Here is a 17,124-nt window from a genome sequence, read left to right on the forward strand (position 1 = left end):
CATAGCTTGGTAGCTATGCTTGAGCTCATAGTAGCAACCATATACTTACTAACCAATAGAGTATCATAAAACTCCATTTTTACCAAGTGGGACCTCATTTCTCGAGCCATATCTCGGTATTTATGCCAAGCTTGAGTGTACCAGCCATATACTTACCTTCAACCTCCCAAGATTTCTCCATAGCTCGGTGGCTATGCTTAAACTAACAGTAGCAACCATATACTTACCAATCAAAATAGAGTATCAAAAAAACTTATTTTTCTCAAGTGGAACTTTATGTCATGAGCCAAAAGGCCAGTTTTTTACGCAAAAGCCTCATGAGAGTAATCCCCATATACTTACCTTCAAGACTTCAAGTTTCTCATTAAGTCCTTAGCAACCCATACAGTTCAGCATTGTTCATCCCTATTTTAGCCAAGATACTTTCAAGTTTCCACCGTCATGGGTGCTACATGGGTTAAGATAACCCCAACACCTTTTCCTCATATGAAATCATGAGGGAAGGTATTATGAAGAAGTCCAAGTGTTGCCATATTTCATAAAACAGAAAAGCCAGACGTGTCCGTGCAGGTGTCGGACAGAAATTCATCACCAAAAAAACAAGCTTTTCGAAAACCCAAGGTTCCATTCACATCCAGTGCGGTTATAAATCACCAGCCTTAGCTTCAGGCCAAAGCTAAAAATGCATTAGCTATATACTTACCTTTTTTATCCCAAGTGATTAGTCATCATACAAAAACTTGTAATATCCGGTTACTATTAGGCCTGCAAAAAAAGACTTGTGTCAGATAAAACACAGCCCAAAGAAAGCCTGTATCGGCTAAACAAAGCCCTCTCTTTTTTGAACAAGTGGAACTTTATGTCATGAGCCAAAAGGCTAGTTTTTTACACAAAAGCTGAGAGTAATCCCCATATACTTACCTTCAAGACTTTAAGTTTCTCATTAAGTCCTTAGCAACCCATACAGTTCGGCTGTGTTCAGCCCTATTTTAGCCAAGATACTTTCAAGTTTCCACCGTCATGGGTGCTACATGGGTTAAGATAACCCCAACACCTTTTCCTCATATGAAATCATGAGGGAAGGTATTATGCAGAAGTCCAAGTGTTGCCATATTTCATAAAACAGAAAAGCCAGACGTATCCGTGAAAGTGTCGGGCAGAGAGAAATTCATCACCAAAAAAACAACTTTTAGAAAACCCAAGGTTCCATTCACATCCAGTACGGTTATAAATCACCATCCTTATCTTCAGGACAAAGCTAAAAATGCATTAGCTATATACTTACCTTTTTTATCCCAAGTGATTAGTCATCATACAAAAAATTGTTATGTCCGGTTACTGTTAGGCCTGCAAAAAAAGACCAGTGTCGGCTAAAGCAGAGCCCAAAGAAAGCCTATATCGGCTAAACAGAGCCCTCTCTTTTTTGAACAAGTGGAACTTTATGTCATGAGCCAAAAGGCCAACTTTTTACGCAAAATCTGAGAGTAATCCCCATATACTTACCTTCAAGACTTTAAGTTTCTCATTAAGTCCTTAGCAACCCATACAGTTCGGCAGTGTTCAGCCCTATTTTAGCCAAGATACTTTCAAGTTTCCACCGTCATGGGTGCTACATGGGTTAAGATAACCCCAACACCTTTTCCTCATATGAAATCATGAGGGAAGGTATTATGCAGAAGTCCAAGTGTTGCCATATTTCATAAAACAGAAAAGCCAGACGTATCCATGAAAGTGTCGGGCGGAGAGAAATTCATCACCAAAACAAAAACTTTTAGAAAACCCAAGGTTCCATTCACATCCAGTACGGTTATAAATCACCATCCTTAGCTTCAAGACAAAGCTAAAAATGCATTAGCTATATACTTACCTTTTTTATCCCAAGTGATTAGTCATCATACAAAAAATTGTAATGTCCAGTTACTGTTAGGCCTGCAAAAAAAGACCAGTGTCGGCTAAAGCAGAGCCCAAAGAAAGCCTATATCAGCTAAACAGAGCCCTCTCTTTTTTGAACAAAACCTTAGTTAGGTCGGTAAACGTCAAGACGTGCAATGGCTTGAGCCAAGGAACCCATGATGCACAGTTATTTCTAAAAATACCGGTCGACAGTAAATCCCCCCAATCCTTCTAATAAGTCCAATTAGGTGTGCTTTTTAGCAATCAAAAAATGCCTTGCTGCAATATCTAAGGGCTACAGCGATTTTCTGTCAAAAAAACCAGTCTAGTAAGAAAACAAACTAGTAAAGTAGAACCCCCTAAGAAAATGATTGTTTATACAGTTCAACTCTATGCTGTGAGAGCTACTGCAATCAGTACCAACCAATTGTTTTACTACTAGAAGCAACAGATAACCAAAGTTCAAAGAATTTTTTCTCAAGCACAAGCGTGAAGTAAAAAGGCCTAGAAAAAAACCTGAGTATTTTCAGCAGTGAGCTCCATAGCTCGAACAGTGAAGCAAACCTTACACCACCTTTAGTCAGAACAACAAAAAATACACACAGGCTAAGTGAGGGGCAAGGTGCACCCTCACCTTATTTATAGAGGTTGGACTTCATATTCCTGAGCGTGATCGATGAGAGAGACAAGCCGCCCTGCTGTGTAGCGTCATCAAGTGATGCACAGAAAGCCTTACAAGGGGAGATCCATAGCCAGGATGTGCAGGCCGCCTACCATTTGTAATGAGAGCCCAGCGTTTTCACTCACGCCCATTATTCTAGAAGAGAATTGTTATGCAAGGGCATAGTCCCATAGGCCATAAGTGGCATGTTATGAGTCAGTATCCTATGAGTTCTTAAGAAGGGGGGGGAGGGGGGGGGGGGGGGGGGGGGGGGGGGGGGGGGGGGGATTTTATATAGAAGGTTGGAAAAAAAAGAACTAAAGTATTTATAGTACCATTGTGTGTGTGTGTGTGTGTGTGTGTGTGTGTGTGTGTGTGTGTGTGTGTGTGTGTGTGTGTGTGTGTGTGTGTGTGTGTGTGTGTGTGTGTGTGTGTGTGTGTGTGTGTGTGTGTGTACCCGCCCTAACCCAGGCGCCACACACAATTTGTCGGTAGTAGGCCCATTGTGTATGGGCCTACTACCTTATGAGAGAGATAAGACTCTCTTTTTGGAATAATAGTCCAGGCCAATTATGCCGAATGAGAGCTTGAATGATGTTGTTATGGATCTGATTTGTGATTAAATCCGTATGGCTGTATTTTTTAATTAGTACAGAAATTTCTTCCCAAGCCATGGAGGGTGTAGATGAAGAGTAGCAGATTAAGTAAAGAAGGCCAATACAAGAGCAGATAGAGGCTTCGTATGGCCTATTTCTATTTCTCTTGATGAATTCTATGTGAGGCAGCTTAAGAAGATCCTTTCTCCAGATAAATCTAAGGTCATATCCACCTGTACATGGGGAGTGAAGGGGTATTGAAAGGTTAAGAAATTGGGCTGATTTGCAAAAGTTCCCAAGAGTCGAATTTTTTGGGATGGAAGTAGGCTCAATTCTTAGGCAGTGGGGGTATATTTGATCGATCTCAATAGAAAACATTATGTTGTTAATACTAAGCAGGTCATCCATATATCTAAAAGTATGATTGAATAGTGGAAGTTTTTTATGGTTAGCTTCCATGTTCTTAAGACACCATTTGTACTCAAAAAAAGCCAGGTAAATGCTACACATAAGTGGTGAGCAAGAGGAGCCCATAGGGATGCCAAGGCATTGATTTAAGCAGCAACCACTTGCAATAATAGTGCAGTTATTCAACAACCAAAAAATATAGGAGCAAAGTTTTGTTTCATTGAAGTGTAGAGGGTGTATGGAGTGAGATGCTTGAATCCATCTAGGTTTCTTGGCTAGGGAGATAAAATGATGCTTTCTTTTTTTAGCATTGGTAAAGGCAAAATTAATAACCTTGGCTAAAACAGTCTTAAGGACAAGATCCCCACTAAGTGGGATGTTTTCGTAGCATTGTGTAATATCAGCTGCTGTAAAGATGTGGAAGATATGTTGAGGAAGTTTGAGTGTGACTTTTGTAGCATTTTTTGTCAGCCATAAGGGATTGTATTTGATATTTAGGAAATCCTTGCAGATTTTCTGCTTCTCTACATAAATGAGTTCTAATTCTGTGAGAATAATATCAAGGCAAAGAGTAATATCTTTGGTGATATCTGTGAAGATACAGTTACAGGCATCAGATATCCATCTGAATTTATGTTTGTGGAGTTTATATGTATGAAATAGTACTTGTAACCTGGTGTTACTAATAGAGTAACCAAGCTGTCCTAAATGTTTAGAGATCTTGTTAGAGATATCTTGCGGCGTTTTGTTGGTATGACAAATTTCTTTTCCTGATACTCGATCCCGAGCTACTTTCCAAGCAAGGTATTTCCACATAATAGTAGGATAGTTGGAGCTTTTATCAAGCCCAACCACAAGCCATTTATCTGAGATTAGTTGAAACCAAATGCTAGTTGAGGTGTAAGCCAAGAATTATCAGAAGAAAGCCACTTTCTAGGAAGTAGAGAAATTTTGTGAAGGAAGCATTCCTTCACTAATTCCTTTTAGTCCAGTAGGACTGTCATCTCCAGTCGGAGAGCACTGACAAGGTCAGTGAGGCAGCTAAGTAAAGCTGATAGGGAAAGGTAAGGGTTTTTTGGATAGTTGGGTATGTGATTGAGTCCTTTGGCCAGTAACTTACGTATTGTGACATTATCGATAATGTTGAGGTCCTGAGTACAGACATGGTTACCAAATCCTTCAAAATACCTGCAGAATGAGCCAAATTGGATGCATGTACAGTAAGGGATTGTTTCTTGTCTAAGAAAGTCATTATTTAAAACTAATCCTTTTATAGGATGATGGTATTTCCATCCTATGAGAATATTGTCAAGCAGTTTATGATTCCCAAAAAATAAGTCAAAGCACTCACAAAAAAGACTTTTTGGTAAGATCCAATCGAGAAATATGTTGTGAAACAGACAGTGTATGTAGATAGCACCACAATTCGAATCATCTTTAGTGAGAACTTTTCTTCCACATGGGTTTGTAGAGAATTGCAATATATTCAGGGGTTAGATTTTAGGGAAGTTTCTGATTGCAGGGAATCTACCTCTCCCTCTTGTAAGCTACGAGATTTTCCTCGATTAGATGAGGAGCTAGGTGTAAAAAACGAGGTGAAAGAGTTGGGACACGCCAAAGAGTTAGCTCTTTCCAGAGCAGGAGAATCATCATCTTCAATACAAGGTTTAAGCAAATTAGTGATGAATTTGACCCCTTTGAAGTTAGCATAAGTGGTGAGGTATAGACCGGGCTCGTCAGCTTTAAGTTCTTTCAGAATATCATGCATAAGACCACGAAAGATATTAAAGGCAATTTGTGCAATCACAATCTGCTTAGCCTGTCCACCCAGCCATGAGCAGATGAGGGATAGATGAAAGTCGACTGGTTTCTCTGGGAATAACAGATCCAAATGGTTGAGGATATACCATATTGCATGATCAAACCACGTGATGCTTGACTCACAGGTAGCTTTGGGGTCAAGAAACCTGCAGGCACATTTCACATAGGGGTGGATATTCCAAATGGACTCTGTATAGAAATCTGCGTTACTTTTCGCAAATTCCATGCTACCCTTAGTACGTATGTACAATCCAGCATTTGAGGGGCATTTGGAGTGGTCGATAAGATGAAGGTTAAAGGGGGCTTTAATCAGTTCTCCCTTGTCCAAGAATTGCCCACCTTTAAGAATCTTGAGTTTACAATCTTCCACTGTTGAGGCGGGAAGGTTGGCCGAGTATACCCAGGTTTCACTAAGAATAGGAGCCAGGAAGGCTTTGTTTGGTAGAACCCATAGTTGATGGTCCACTCCGAGAGATTCAATTTCTATTTGTCTTATTGGTAAGACAGGAAAGACTTTTGAGATTTTTGGTACCATCTCAAGGAGGTTAACATCATTGAGAGAGCAAAGATTATTTTGAAACTCTTTTACTGCTTCTAGTGCTGCACTATCTCGACAGAAAATGCCACCAGTTGGAGGGATGGAGAGGGTATTTGGGGTGCAGACAAACGAGGGGTTAAGACCACAGAGTTTTCTAACGAAGTTTGACAACTCAGCTCCAGATGAGGAGAACAAGGCAAGCTCTTGCTGGTATTGTGAAGCAAGGACAGGAAGTTGGGCAATATATTGGGATAGCAGATTAACACCTTCTAGGGGGTCTTTGTCCAATGTAGCCAGAATTTTTACCCAGTCATTAAATGACAACATATGCAAGACAAATAGTTTTTTGTCTGAAACAAGAGCTGAATCATGAATAAGCTATGAAGCATCCAAACTGCTAATACATCTGAGGACCAAAGAGGAGGCCATAGAGAGGGGCTCCGAGGTAAGTTCCAATCCTTGAGATAAAGCAAGAGTCTGCAAAAACAATGAGGTCAGGTTTAATTTTTCTTGCCATAGTATGTGATACATAATTTGTCTTTCCTAGCAAAGAAAGGTCTAGTTCTAGCAGCTAAGGCATCCTTTGGTGTATGGTCTTTAAGGTAGAGCTTAATCTGATCAAGAATCTTTGCATGATTCTCAGGGTTGTGATTAGTACTCATGAGAGCTGTCATCCTATAATGTGAGCAGTCCTGAAACAGAGGTGACATAAAAATTAGCAAAGTGTCTATATTGTAAAGTCTTTTTGGTCCCGCAAACCTTCAACCGGCAAAGTCTAAGACTATGGTAGCCGTGAGTAGGGAACTAGAAAAGAGTCTAAAAGGGGCCACCTAGCACCAGTCTACCAATGAAGGATTTACAGACTGTGGGTCCAATTTAGAGCTCCATTCCTACAATAATTTCCTAGGCCAGCATCCCGATTTCCCTGAAGAGAAGAAACCTTAAGTATACGATGTGTGTGTAGCTGTTTAAATCTTAACTAATAAGACATAATTTAATTTTTACATTCAAAACACAGTTGGCCAAGGAACAATGAACTGATATGTACAAAAATAACTCAGTATCAAAATTATTTAGGTACAATGATTGTAGGAAATAGATCCTCTTTCAGTAAGGTTGGTAGTAAAAGAACTTCCCTGTTCCTCATTGGGTATTTCATCACAGTAATGTTGCTTGACAAAGAAAAGAAAACCCTCCAAGATAAGATAGAGTCCTTACATGCATCCATATAAACAAGACAACCATTCAGTTATCCTTGGATGTGTTTTACAGGTATCAATGGACCATATCAATTGTTATCCATGTCCATCTTACAGAATTTAATTACTTTAGACAAGCTAGGTTATTAGATTTTGTATGTTTAAGTAGTCTTTACATATTCCTTCCAAAATCAGTGGTACAATCTACCTTCTAATCTGAGTGGTGAAGTCCACCAAGAACCAAGAGTTTTCTTTAGAAAATTTTAAAGAATAGTGAGGTTTACTTGTTAGGCCATAGCTTGGTAGCTATGCTTGAGCTCATAGTAGCAACCATATACTTACTAACCAATAGAGTATCATAAAACTCCATTTTTACCAAGTGGGACCTCATTTCTCGAGCCATATCTCGGTATTTATGCCAAGCTTGAGCGTACCAGCCATATACTTACCTTCAACCTCCCAAGATTTCTCCATAGCTCGGTGGCTATGCTTAAACTAACAGTGGCAACCATATACTTACCAATCAAAATAGAGTATCAAAAAAACTTATTTTTCTCAAGTGGAACTTTATGTCATGAGACAAAAGGCCAGTTTTTTACGCAAAAGCCTCATGAGAGTAATCCCCATATACTTACCTTCAAGACTTCAAGTTTCTCATTAAGTCCTTAGCAACCCAAACAGTTCGACAGTGTTCATCCCTATTTTAGCCAAGATACTTTCAAGTTTCCACCGTCATGGGTGCTACATGGGTTAAGATAACCCCAACACCTTTTCCTCATATGAAATCATGAGGGAAGGTATTATGCAGAAGTCCAAGTGTTGCCATATTTCATAAAACAGAAAATCCAGACGTGTCCGTGCAGGTGTCTGACAGAAATTCATCACCAAAAAAACAAGCTTTTAGAAAACCCAAGGTTCGATTCACATCCAGTGCGGTTATAAATCACCAGCCTTAGCTTCAGGCCAAAGCTAAAAATGCATTAGCTATATACTTACCTTTTTTATCCCAAGTGATTACTCATCATACAAAAAATTGTAATGTCCGGTTACTATTAGGCCTGCAAAAAAATACTTGTGTCGGATAAAACACAGCCCAAAGAAAGCCTATATCGGCTAAACAAAGCCCTCTCTTTTTTGAACAAAACCTTGGTTAGGTTAGTAAATGTCAAGACCTGTAGCGGCTTGAGCCAAGCCAAGATAACCCATGATGCACAGTTTTTTCCAAAAAGACCAGTCGATAGTAAATCCCCCCCAATACTTCTAATAAGTCCAATTAGGTGTGCTTTTTAGCAATCAAAAAATGCCTTGCTACAATATCTAAGGGCTACAACGATTTTCTGTCAAAAAAACCAGTCTACGTAGAGTACTGCCAAAACAAACTAGTAAAGTAGAACCCCCTAAGAAAATGATTGTTTATACAGTTCAACGCTATGCTATGAAAGCTACTGCAAGCAGTACCAACCAACTGTTTTACTACTAGAAGCAACAGATAACCAAAGTTCAAAGAATTTTTTGTCAAGCACAGGCGTGAGGTAAAAAGGCCTAGAAAAAAACCTAAGTATTTTCAGCAGTGAGCTCCATAGCTCGAACAGTGAAGCAAACCTTACACCACCTTTAGTCAGAACAACAAAAAATACACACAGGCTAAGTGAGGGGCAAGGTGCACCCTCACCTTATTTATAGAGGTTGGACTTCATATTCCTGAGCGTGATCGATGAGAGAGACAAGCCGCCCTGCTGTGTAGCGTCATCAAGTGATGCACAGAAAGCCTTACAAGGGGAGATCCATAGCCAGGATGCGCAGGCCGCCTACCATTTGTAATGAGAGCCCGGCGTTTTCACTCATGCCCATTATTCTAGGAGAGAATTCTTATGCAAGGGCATAGTCCCATAGGCCATAAGTGGCATGTTATGAGTCAGTATCCTATGAGTGCTTAAGAGGGGGATGGGGGGGGGGGGGGGGGGGGGGGGGGGGGGGGGGGGTAGGGGTATATAGAAGGTTAGAAAAAAATAACTAAAGTATTTATAGTACCACAGTGTGTGTGTGTGTGTGTATGTATAAAATGTTGGAAATTCATGCACAAGTAGAAATTAAAGTGTGTGTTCTGTTTTGACATTAACTCTCTCTCTCTTGTGTGTGTGTGTGTGTGTGTGTGTGTGTGTGTGTGTGTGTGTGTGTGTGTGTGTGTGTGTGTGTGTGTGTGTGTGTGTGTGTGTGTGTGTGTGTGTGTGTGTGTGTGTGTGTGTGTGTGTGTGTGTGTGTGTGTGTGTGTGTGTGTGTGTGTGTGTGTGTGTGTGTGTGTGTGTGTGTGTTTCAGCCGTTTACTCAGGGTTTGATGGCAGCCATGACTTGTAGGTGATCTAGAGGGGTTGTGGATAATTGAGTAGGGTGAAACAGCATGTGCCAGTGCATGTCAAAGAAAATGGCAGTATAGAAAAGGGATACATTATGCAAGTGTGTGTATGTAGATGTTGGCGACAGAAGGAGATGGTAGTTTGATCTACATACCTCATATAGACTTTGTGGGTGTATTGCAATCCATCAGGAAGGGTGGTCAGCCTCAGGATGTATAGACAAGCAAAGGGTTCACCGAAGGACGTCCGATATGCAGGCATAGTGTAGTTAGAAAAATCGCTCACACTATCAGCTCGAAGAGTGAGAGAACAGTCGTGAGTGGAGAAGGGCCAAATAGGGATAATAGCTCTATATTAAATAAGCAAGTGTGGGTGTGGGTGTGGGTGTGGGTGTGGTATATATTTGGTAGAGATTAGGTACAACTAGCAATTATAAGTGGTCATCGTTAACAGAGAGCACGTGGGCCAGCAACCTATCGAACAAATTTTTAAGTGGTCTTTTACTGAGAGTGGCCGACATATTTTATAGTGTATTACATGTTATTATAAAAAAAAACATATACAAAGGTTATCTATCACTAATAACAATAACCAAATGGTGGTTGATCTTCTGTTATTGCTGCAGTTGTCATTCTAATCCCAAGGAAAACGAATTTCCTACCTGTCACCATACAAGAAACACAAGCACGTCAGAACTGGCATTACTTGAGAAGACACGTGTCAACAACTCCCTCCCCTTGTTATTGGTGTCAAAAATTACAACAAAAACTAACATCAGTGACATAGATTAGATATTAAGTTTAAAGAATGAGCAATTTATTTATGATAATGTTTATATCATTAAATTCCAAAAAAAATCGGACAACATCTCCTTTGTAAATTGGATCAATTCTCAAAATTTCAGTCTACTGCCATCTCATACGAGATCCCCACTTGAGGATTAAGGCTCTTTTAACGTTCATTGAACTAATTTCAAAGTAAACATTTGTTTCAAAAATTATGCATCTATCCACTAAGAAAATATGGCATCAAAAGGTACTTTTCAATTGTGAATTCACCACTATATACTTACCTTCATCAAAACTGAGTTTCTGTATACAAAGATAAAAGTATATGTCTATAGGACCATTTTTCTAGGCGGATGTTTAAGTTGGCCAACATGATATTTATATACAAATTGTATTTTCAAAAAATCCAATCATTACCACTTCTTCCAAGATCCTTACCAAAGGCATAAGTATATCTATACTAAATATATTGAGCTCGAAAGATCAATAATACCTCTAGCTAGTAAGTGAAAAATCAAAATTAACCCACTCTATGTAATCCAAATTTGAGTGTCGAGCTGCAATCCATGGGGGTCACCCAATGGAAGCTATATGTCTACTATGTGTATGCTTAAAGGATCCCAAAACCTAGTCTACGAGAGCCATGTTGATAGGTAGATGTTTGAGTCTCATTTTGCAGTTAGCATGTAAGCAGTTAAGAGAATACCAGAGCTAAAAATATGTTTATGCTCAACCCAAAAACCAGACGATGTTTATTCTCATACTAAAGTAAAAATCCACAAGGAATACCTACAATCCAGAGTATTTTCATCGCGAAATGCTAGTAAGGCCAAAACGGCAGCAGCTAGAAGTTCAGCAAGTCAAAGAATAAAGTTAGGTGCCATCAAACAATTAGATTTTCGACCAACACCAGGCTCCTGACATGTATCATCCATATTGCTCAAATTTCAACAGTATTTCGTTTGTAGCTTCTCAGTCTATTGATGTTTGCAAAAGCTAGCATTTCATATGCTATTATATAATCGACCAGCACCATGCTCCTGACATGTATTAGCCATACTGCTCAATCTTTAACATATAAGAGAAAATAATTAGAAAACATCATTATTTGTATAGCCATCTACACTGCAAAGTCCGACAGCAACCATCTGATATAGGGTCCTAAGTATCAATATGTGCAGTCATGATGATCTCTCAAAAGTTTGCATGCATATGGTGAGTATGCTTTCTTAAATTCCTTTCAATTTATTGGATTTGTTAAGTTTACCAATATTTAATTCCAAAAGAGTACATCAAATATACTACATATGAAAATCCAAAAAGTACTAAGTAGGTGCAGATGTACCTACCTGTATTGCATTGTTTTCCGTTACACAAGCTTCATAGGTTTGTGATGAGGGTTGGCGGATGAATCCAAAGCTTCTGTAATTCCAAGTGTGCAAGAAGAGCAACCTTATAGGATCTTTCTAGTCCGAGCTTGTGAGTGATCTCATCGATGAGATGACAAATGATGTCGTCTTTCGACCAAGGTCTATTTAGTCCACCTCCATTCCTCCAAATGAGAAGAGTGACAATAAATACTGATTATCATGTCTAATGCATAGACATTGTGTGTGACTCTGTGTGTGTGTGTGTGTGTGTGTGTGTGTGTGTGTGTGTGTGTGTGTGTGTGTGTGTGTGTGTGTGTGTGTGTGTGTGTGTGTGTGTGTGTGTGTGTGTGTGTGTGTGTGTGTGTGTGAACATACTTAGCATGCCATGAGGGCGGAAGTACCGAGCACAGAGAATGCTCGTTGTGCAAGTGAGCATCCGAAAGATGCCTATCTGCGTAGAGAGAGGTCTCATGTGCAAGCCCTGTGTGTGCAGAGAGAGGTTTTACAAGCCTCCACAATGCCCTGGTGTGTGTGTTTTTTGTGTGTGTGTGTGTGTGTGTGTGTGTGTGTGTGTGTGTGTGTGTGTGTGTGTGTGTGTGTGTGTGTGTGTGTGTGTGTGTGTGTGTGTGTGTGTGTGTGTGTGTGTGTGTGTGTGTGTGTGTGTGTGTGTGTGTGTGTGAACATACTTAGCATGCCATGAGGGCGGAAGTACCGAGCACAGAGAATGCTCGTTGTGCAAGTGAGCATCCGAAAGATGCCTATCTGCGTAGAGAGAGGTCTCATGTGCAAGCCCTGTGTGTGCAGAGAGAGGTTTTACAAGCCTCCACAATGCCCTGGTGTGTGTGTTTTGTGTGTGTGTGTGTGTGTGTGTGTGTGTGTGTGTGTGTGTGTGTGTGTGTGTGTGTGTGTGTGTGTGTGTGTGTGTGTGTGTGTGTGTGTGTGTGTGTGTGTGTGTGTGTGTGTGTGTGTGTGTGTGTGTGTGTGTGTGTGTGTGTGTGTGTGTGTGTGTGTGTGTGTGCACGTGTGCACGTGCAAGTCTGCTTGCAGGAAAGAACAGGACCCGAAAGGGCTAGTGGGTACGCAGAGAATTACAGTGAGTTCCTATAAAAGAACCCCGATTCTAAAAATAGAGGGGTCGTCCTTGAAGCGCACATGTATGCCTTTGTAGACTTCATTATGAGCATCCACATTATGTGCATTGATTCAAAGATTTATAATTCAAGTCTACTACCTGCCCCATCTCCAGTTAAGCAAACCTTTAGTGTATTCTCTTTAGAGGTTCTAGGGTTTTGCAAGCCTGTTTTCTGTAAGAGAGAGCTAGATCTATTTGTACATGAAGCCGAAGGGAGGGAGGAGGGACAATACATACCCTGAGAAGTGCGTGTCGAGGCAAGTTCATGCCATCTTCAAGGATGTGTTGCAAATAGTTACAGACTACAACCAAAGTTCATACGAGCGAGAGAGAGAAAAAATATAGTGGCATTTTTTATGTTGGGGAAAATGGGATTTTTCTATTTTTTCAAATGTCTAACTGGTATTTAATGAGTCATAACATACCCACACATGGTTAGGTATGAAGCAGGCTATTGGGGCATCATTTAAAGCATGTGTAGGTAGGGTGGGTAGGTCATGTACTCGGCATCAAAATATCTGACTAGATCCAATTTAGAGATACACCACATTTTGTAAGTCACCAGCTACCAGTATGTCTCTATGTGTGTGTCGATTTTTAGGTAGAAATGATCAAGCCATTGGGGACATAGCTAAACTTTTAAAGGAAGCATTATCATTGAGCAATTCTGCTAGATTAAAACAAACCATCATTGAGCTTATGATACTAAGTATGAGCAGAGGTGTGCACATATTTGTGTGTGTGTGTGTGTGTGTGTGTGTGTGTGTGGCCCTCGCCCATCCCTGAGGAAAGGTCCACTTGGTGGAGGATAGGCCACCAAGTGGACCTATCCCCTACTAGATTTTTGATTGTATGAATCAATGTAAGTTTAGGAGTTATGAATTTTTGGTATAATCCGTATAAAGGAGCCATCAGATTGCTACCTTTTGAAGTGACAAAAATTTCTAAGTAAAGAGTATGAAGTGTTCAAAGAGGTATTCATCATATGTAGAAAGGTTACTATTTAATAAAGTGGTGCCACAAGGGCCAATATATAAGCATAATCACTTATAGAAAAATTCATGTAATAAGGTATACTTTGTCAAATATTGAGTAAGAGAGAATCTCTTACTTGTTGTTCATCATCACTGAATTGATTTGTGTTCAATAGTTTCTAGTGTTTCTATATGGAACTCGTCCAATATCCTTCAACAACCCTACATATTATCTTAGTATCTTGTGACATAATCAATGATACAAAAACAGCTTCCAGATAACTGCATAGTTGATCTGTATAGTTTTAAAAAAAGATATGTATGCTATATGTGCTTGACCATATAAGGATCTGTGGCCCCAACCCATCCTCTTGAATTACGTGGGTCAAGTAAGCAAATATATGACTAGTCTAGGCCCATTGTATGGCACTAGCCCGACCAAAGGCTCGCTAGAAACAAGTGTGTGTGTGTGTGTGTGTGTGTGTGTGTGTGTGTGTGTGTGTGTGTGTGTGTGTGTGTGTGTGTGTGTGTGTGTGTGTGTGTGTGTTTAATAATGATTATCTAACAATAGTTTAATTTCAAAAACTATTGAACCACACGATGGTACTCAAAACCAGACAAAGTGTATATAATAGTCAAGAACTATGTCTACATTAGATAAGAAGTATTCTTCAAAATTGACAGAGATAAGACTACCATTGACACATAGACTAGACTTTGACATATATAGTGTTATTTGTCACTATATTAAATTATCAAAGAAGCATATACAAGGGCTATCAATACATTATACAAATAACTAGAGAATGGGTGATCATCTGTAATTGTTGCAGTTGTCGCCGTAATCCCAAGGAGGAAACCTCTTACATATCACCATCCAAGAAACACAAGCTCGTAAGAACAGGCATTACTTGGGAAGACAGGTGTCAATGACTACCTCCCCTTGTTATCTGTGTCAAAAGTTACAACAAAAACTAACAAAACATAAATCAAATATTATGTTTAGAAAATGAGCCATTTATTTACGATAATGTTTTTATCATTTATTTACAGAAACAATCGGACAACACCTCCTTTGTAAATTGGATCAATTCTCAAAAGTCCAATCTAATGCCATCTCATTCGAGACCCCCACTTGAGGATTAAGGCTCTTTTAACAATCTTTGGATAATTTTCAAAGTAAATTATAGCATCAAAAAGCACTTTTAAATTGTGAATTCACCACTATATACTTACCTTCATCAAAAGTGAGTTCCTACATAAAAAGATAGAAGTATAAGAGCTTTGTTTCTAGACAAAGTTTATGTAAAGTTATTGTTATTGGAATTCTAGTCAACAATAGGGCAATTAACATTAAATCAAATCTATCAAACTTGATTCCCATATATATCACTATTAAAGTCCCAAATTGTTGAAGTTTTATCTACCATTGAATCTCAATTTGAGACTACAATACAGCCAAAGTGTACAATTAACAGTTTAAAAACACTAAATAATCATCTCAAATGTATGAGATATACATTATGTATGTATCGCAAGGTTAGTATGTTACGGCTATGCATACGATCCTGGTAGCCATGAACACCAGATAAAGTAGTGTCCAGCTAATAAAGTTGGGTATGGTAGCCCTGAAATGAAGCTACATTATTCTCAAGTGATATATGATGGGCATTGTTTCTTGAAATACAAGATATCAGCTTTCATCCATTTATCAAATGGTTAATAGCCATATATACACTAGTCTATGTATGCAAATCAACGTATAGAGATTTTGGCAACCATTTCTTAGTATCTGCTCATTATGTTTAAAAAAAACCATTCAATGCCATTGTCACTACTGAGACTCTTAGTACATGAGGTTGTAGGCAACCCAGGTAGTGACAATCATTTCCAAAAAACCATATCCCAACTAGTCTATGTCAATTTATGTAGACTTTTTCCTGCAAGTCTCAAAGTGAGAAAACCAAGAATAACAAAAATATTAGACGATATGGAAACCAAGTTATAAGTGATGTGTGTGAGAGAAAGAGAGTAATGTCATCCCTATCATGATACTACTTGTTATCATATGTACGACCGCTATAAAAAGAAAATTGGACAACATGCAGATTGTATATTCAAAAAATTTAGTCATTACTACGTCTTCCAATATCCTTACCAAAGGCATTGACGGGAGAAAAGAGAACCCCGACAGCCTCTAAAAACGCCGGGGGCCGAATGGCACGCCTCGAGCCTATCACAGTAAAGCGAACAGGGGGCACCACCTATCTTTGAGCGGCTAGGACGGAGACCACTATGATATGAACACACACACACACACACACACACACACACACACACACACACACAGAGATTGACAAATGATGAAAACCCTCGGGGGTGTGAGGGTGAATAATTTCTGCAGTATTTACAATGAACTCCCTTTCAGCGAGGCGGCACACTGTGGTGATAGAGAGGTAGGGAGAAAGAATGGTGAAAACTACTTGGTGCGTTCTCTAAGACGACTCAATGATTGTGAAGCTTGCTACCAAGAGCGTGTATACGTGTGTGCATCAACCATTGGAGTCGAGTGGTGGACGTGGCTCCCTTCGCATGGTGCAATTCCCAAGGCAAACAAACACACAAGCCCCCTCCCGTGATGCCAATAGTGTCAACTCTTCCCACTACACTCTACCAAGTGCTGACCTCTCATGAACTGCACCCCCCCCCCCCCCCCCAATAGTGACCTCTCAGTGCCAATTGATAGGTGTTGGTTGCTTGGATTATGGTAATCCTGGTGTGATTAGGGTAAGCTAATCGGGGAGACAAAGCAAGTGGTGGTCCCGGTGTGGTTGACCCTTGCTTTGTTTTGGGAGGATATTAAAGAAATGAGAATCTCTACGTGGGCCTTTGTGACCATCACCTAGAGAGAGGGAATTTTCAAATTGGGAATTTTACAAGGCTTAGGTGAAAACTGAAGAAATGATGAACATAAACTACAAATTACTAAAAATGGCATCGTGATTGCGTGATGCCGGCGAATGGTGTGTTGCCCGTGTGTCGGTGTAACGCGTACTTCTTTTCGGGGTCGGTCGGGGCATGCCTTCGGTGCACCCTATAATTTTAATTCCGAGGGTACACAGCCAAAGAAATTCCATCGCCTTATTGGAAAAATCCATCGTCTGATTCTGAGATCGGCTAGAAAAATCCATCGTCTGATTCTGAGATGGAACTACCTAGTGTCCTTCCATTGAACCCACTTCCTAGATTGCCCTTCGTTCGTGTTGGTGTCTCAGAAGTCCCAGTGCCAGCATTGTCCTTCCGGATAAGTCTATAAATGGCCTCCTGCTCAAGTTGATCCTGCCTTTCTCTGGTCATCTCAATTTCATAGGGCGTGAGAGGATGATAGGT

General features: G+C 39.9%; 1 pseudogene; it reads right to left on the reverse strand.

The window, feature by feature from the left end:
• Positions 1-1,885: 1,885 nt before the first annotated feature.
• On the reverse strand, positions 1,886-12,258 carry LOC147462780 (uncharacterized; annotated as a pseudogene).
• Between the last annotated feature and the right edge of the window lie 4,866 nt (positions 12,259-17,124).

Source organism: Adiantum capillus-veneris, chromosome 2 (genome assembly GCF_014529385.1).
Source record: "Adiantum capillus-veneris isolate H3 chromosome 2, ASM1452938v2, whole genome shotgun sequence".
Classification (NCBI taxonomy): Eukaryota; Viridiplantae; Streptophyta; class Polypodiopsida; order Polypodiales; family Pteridaceae; genus Adiantum; species Adiantum capillus-veneris.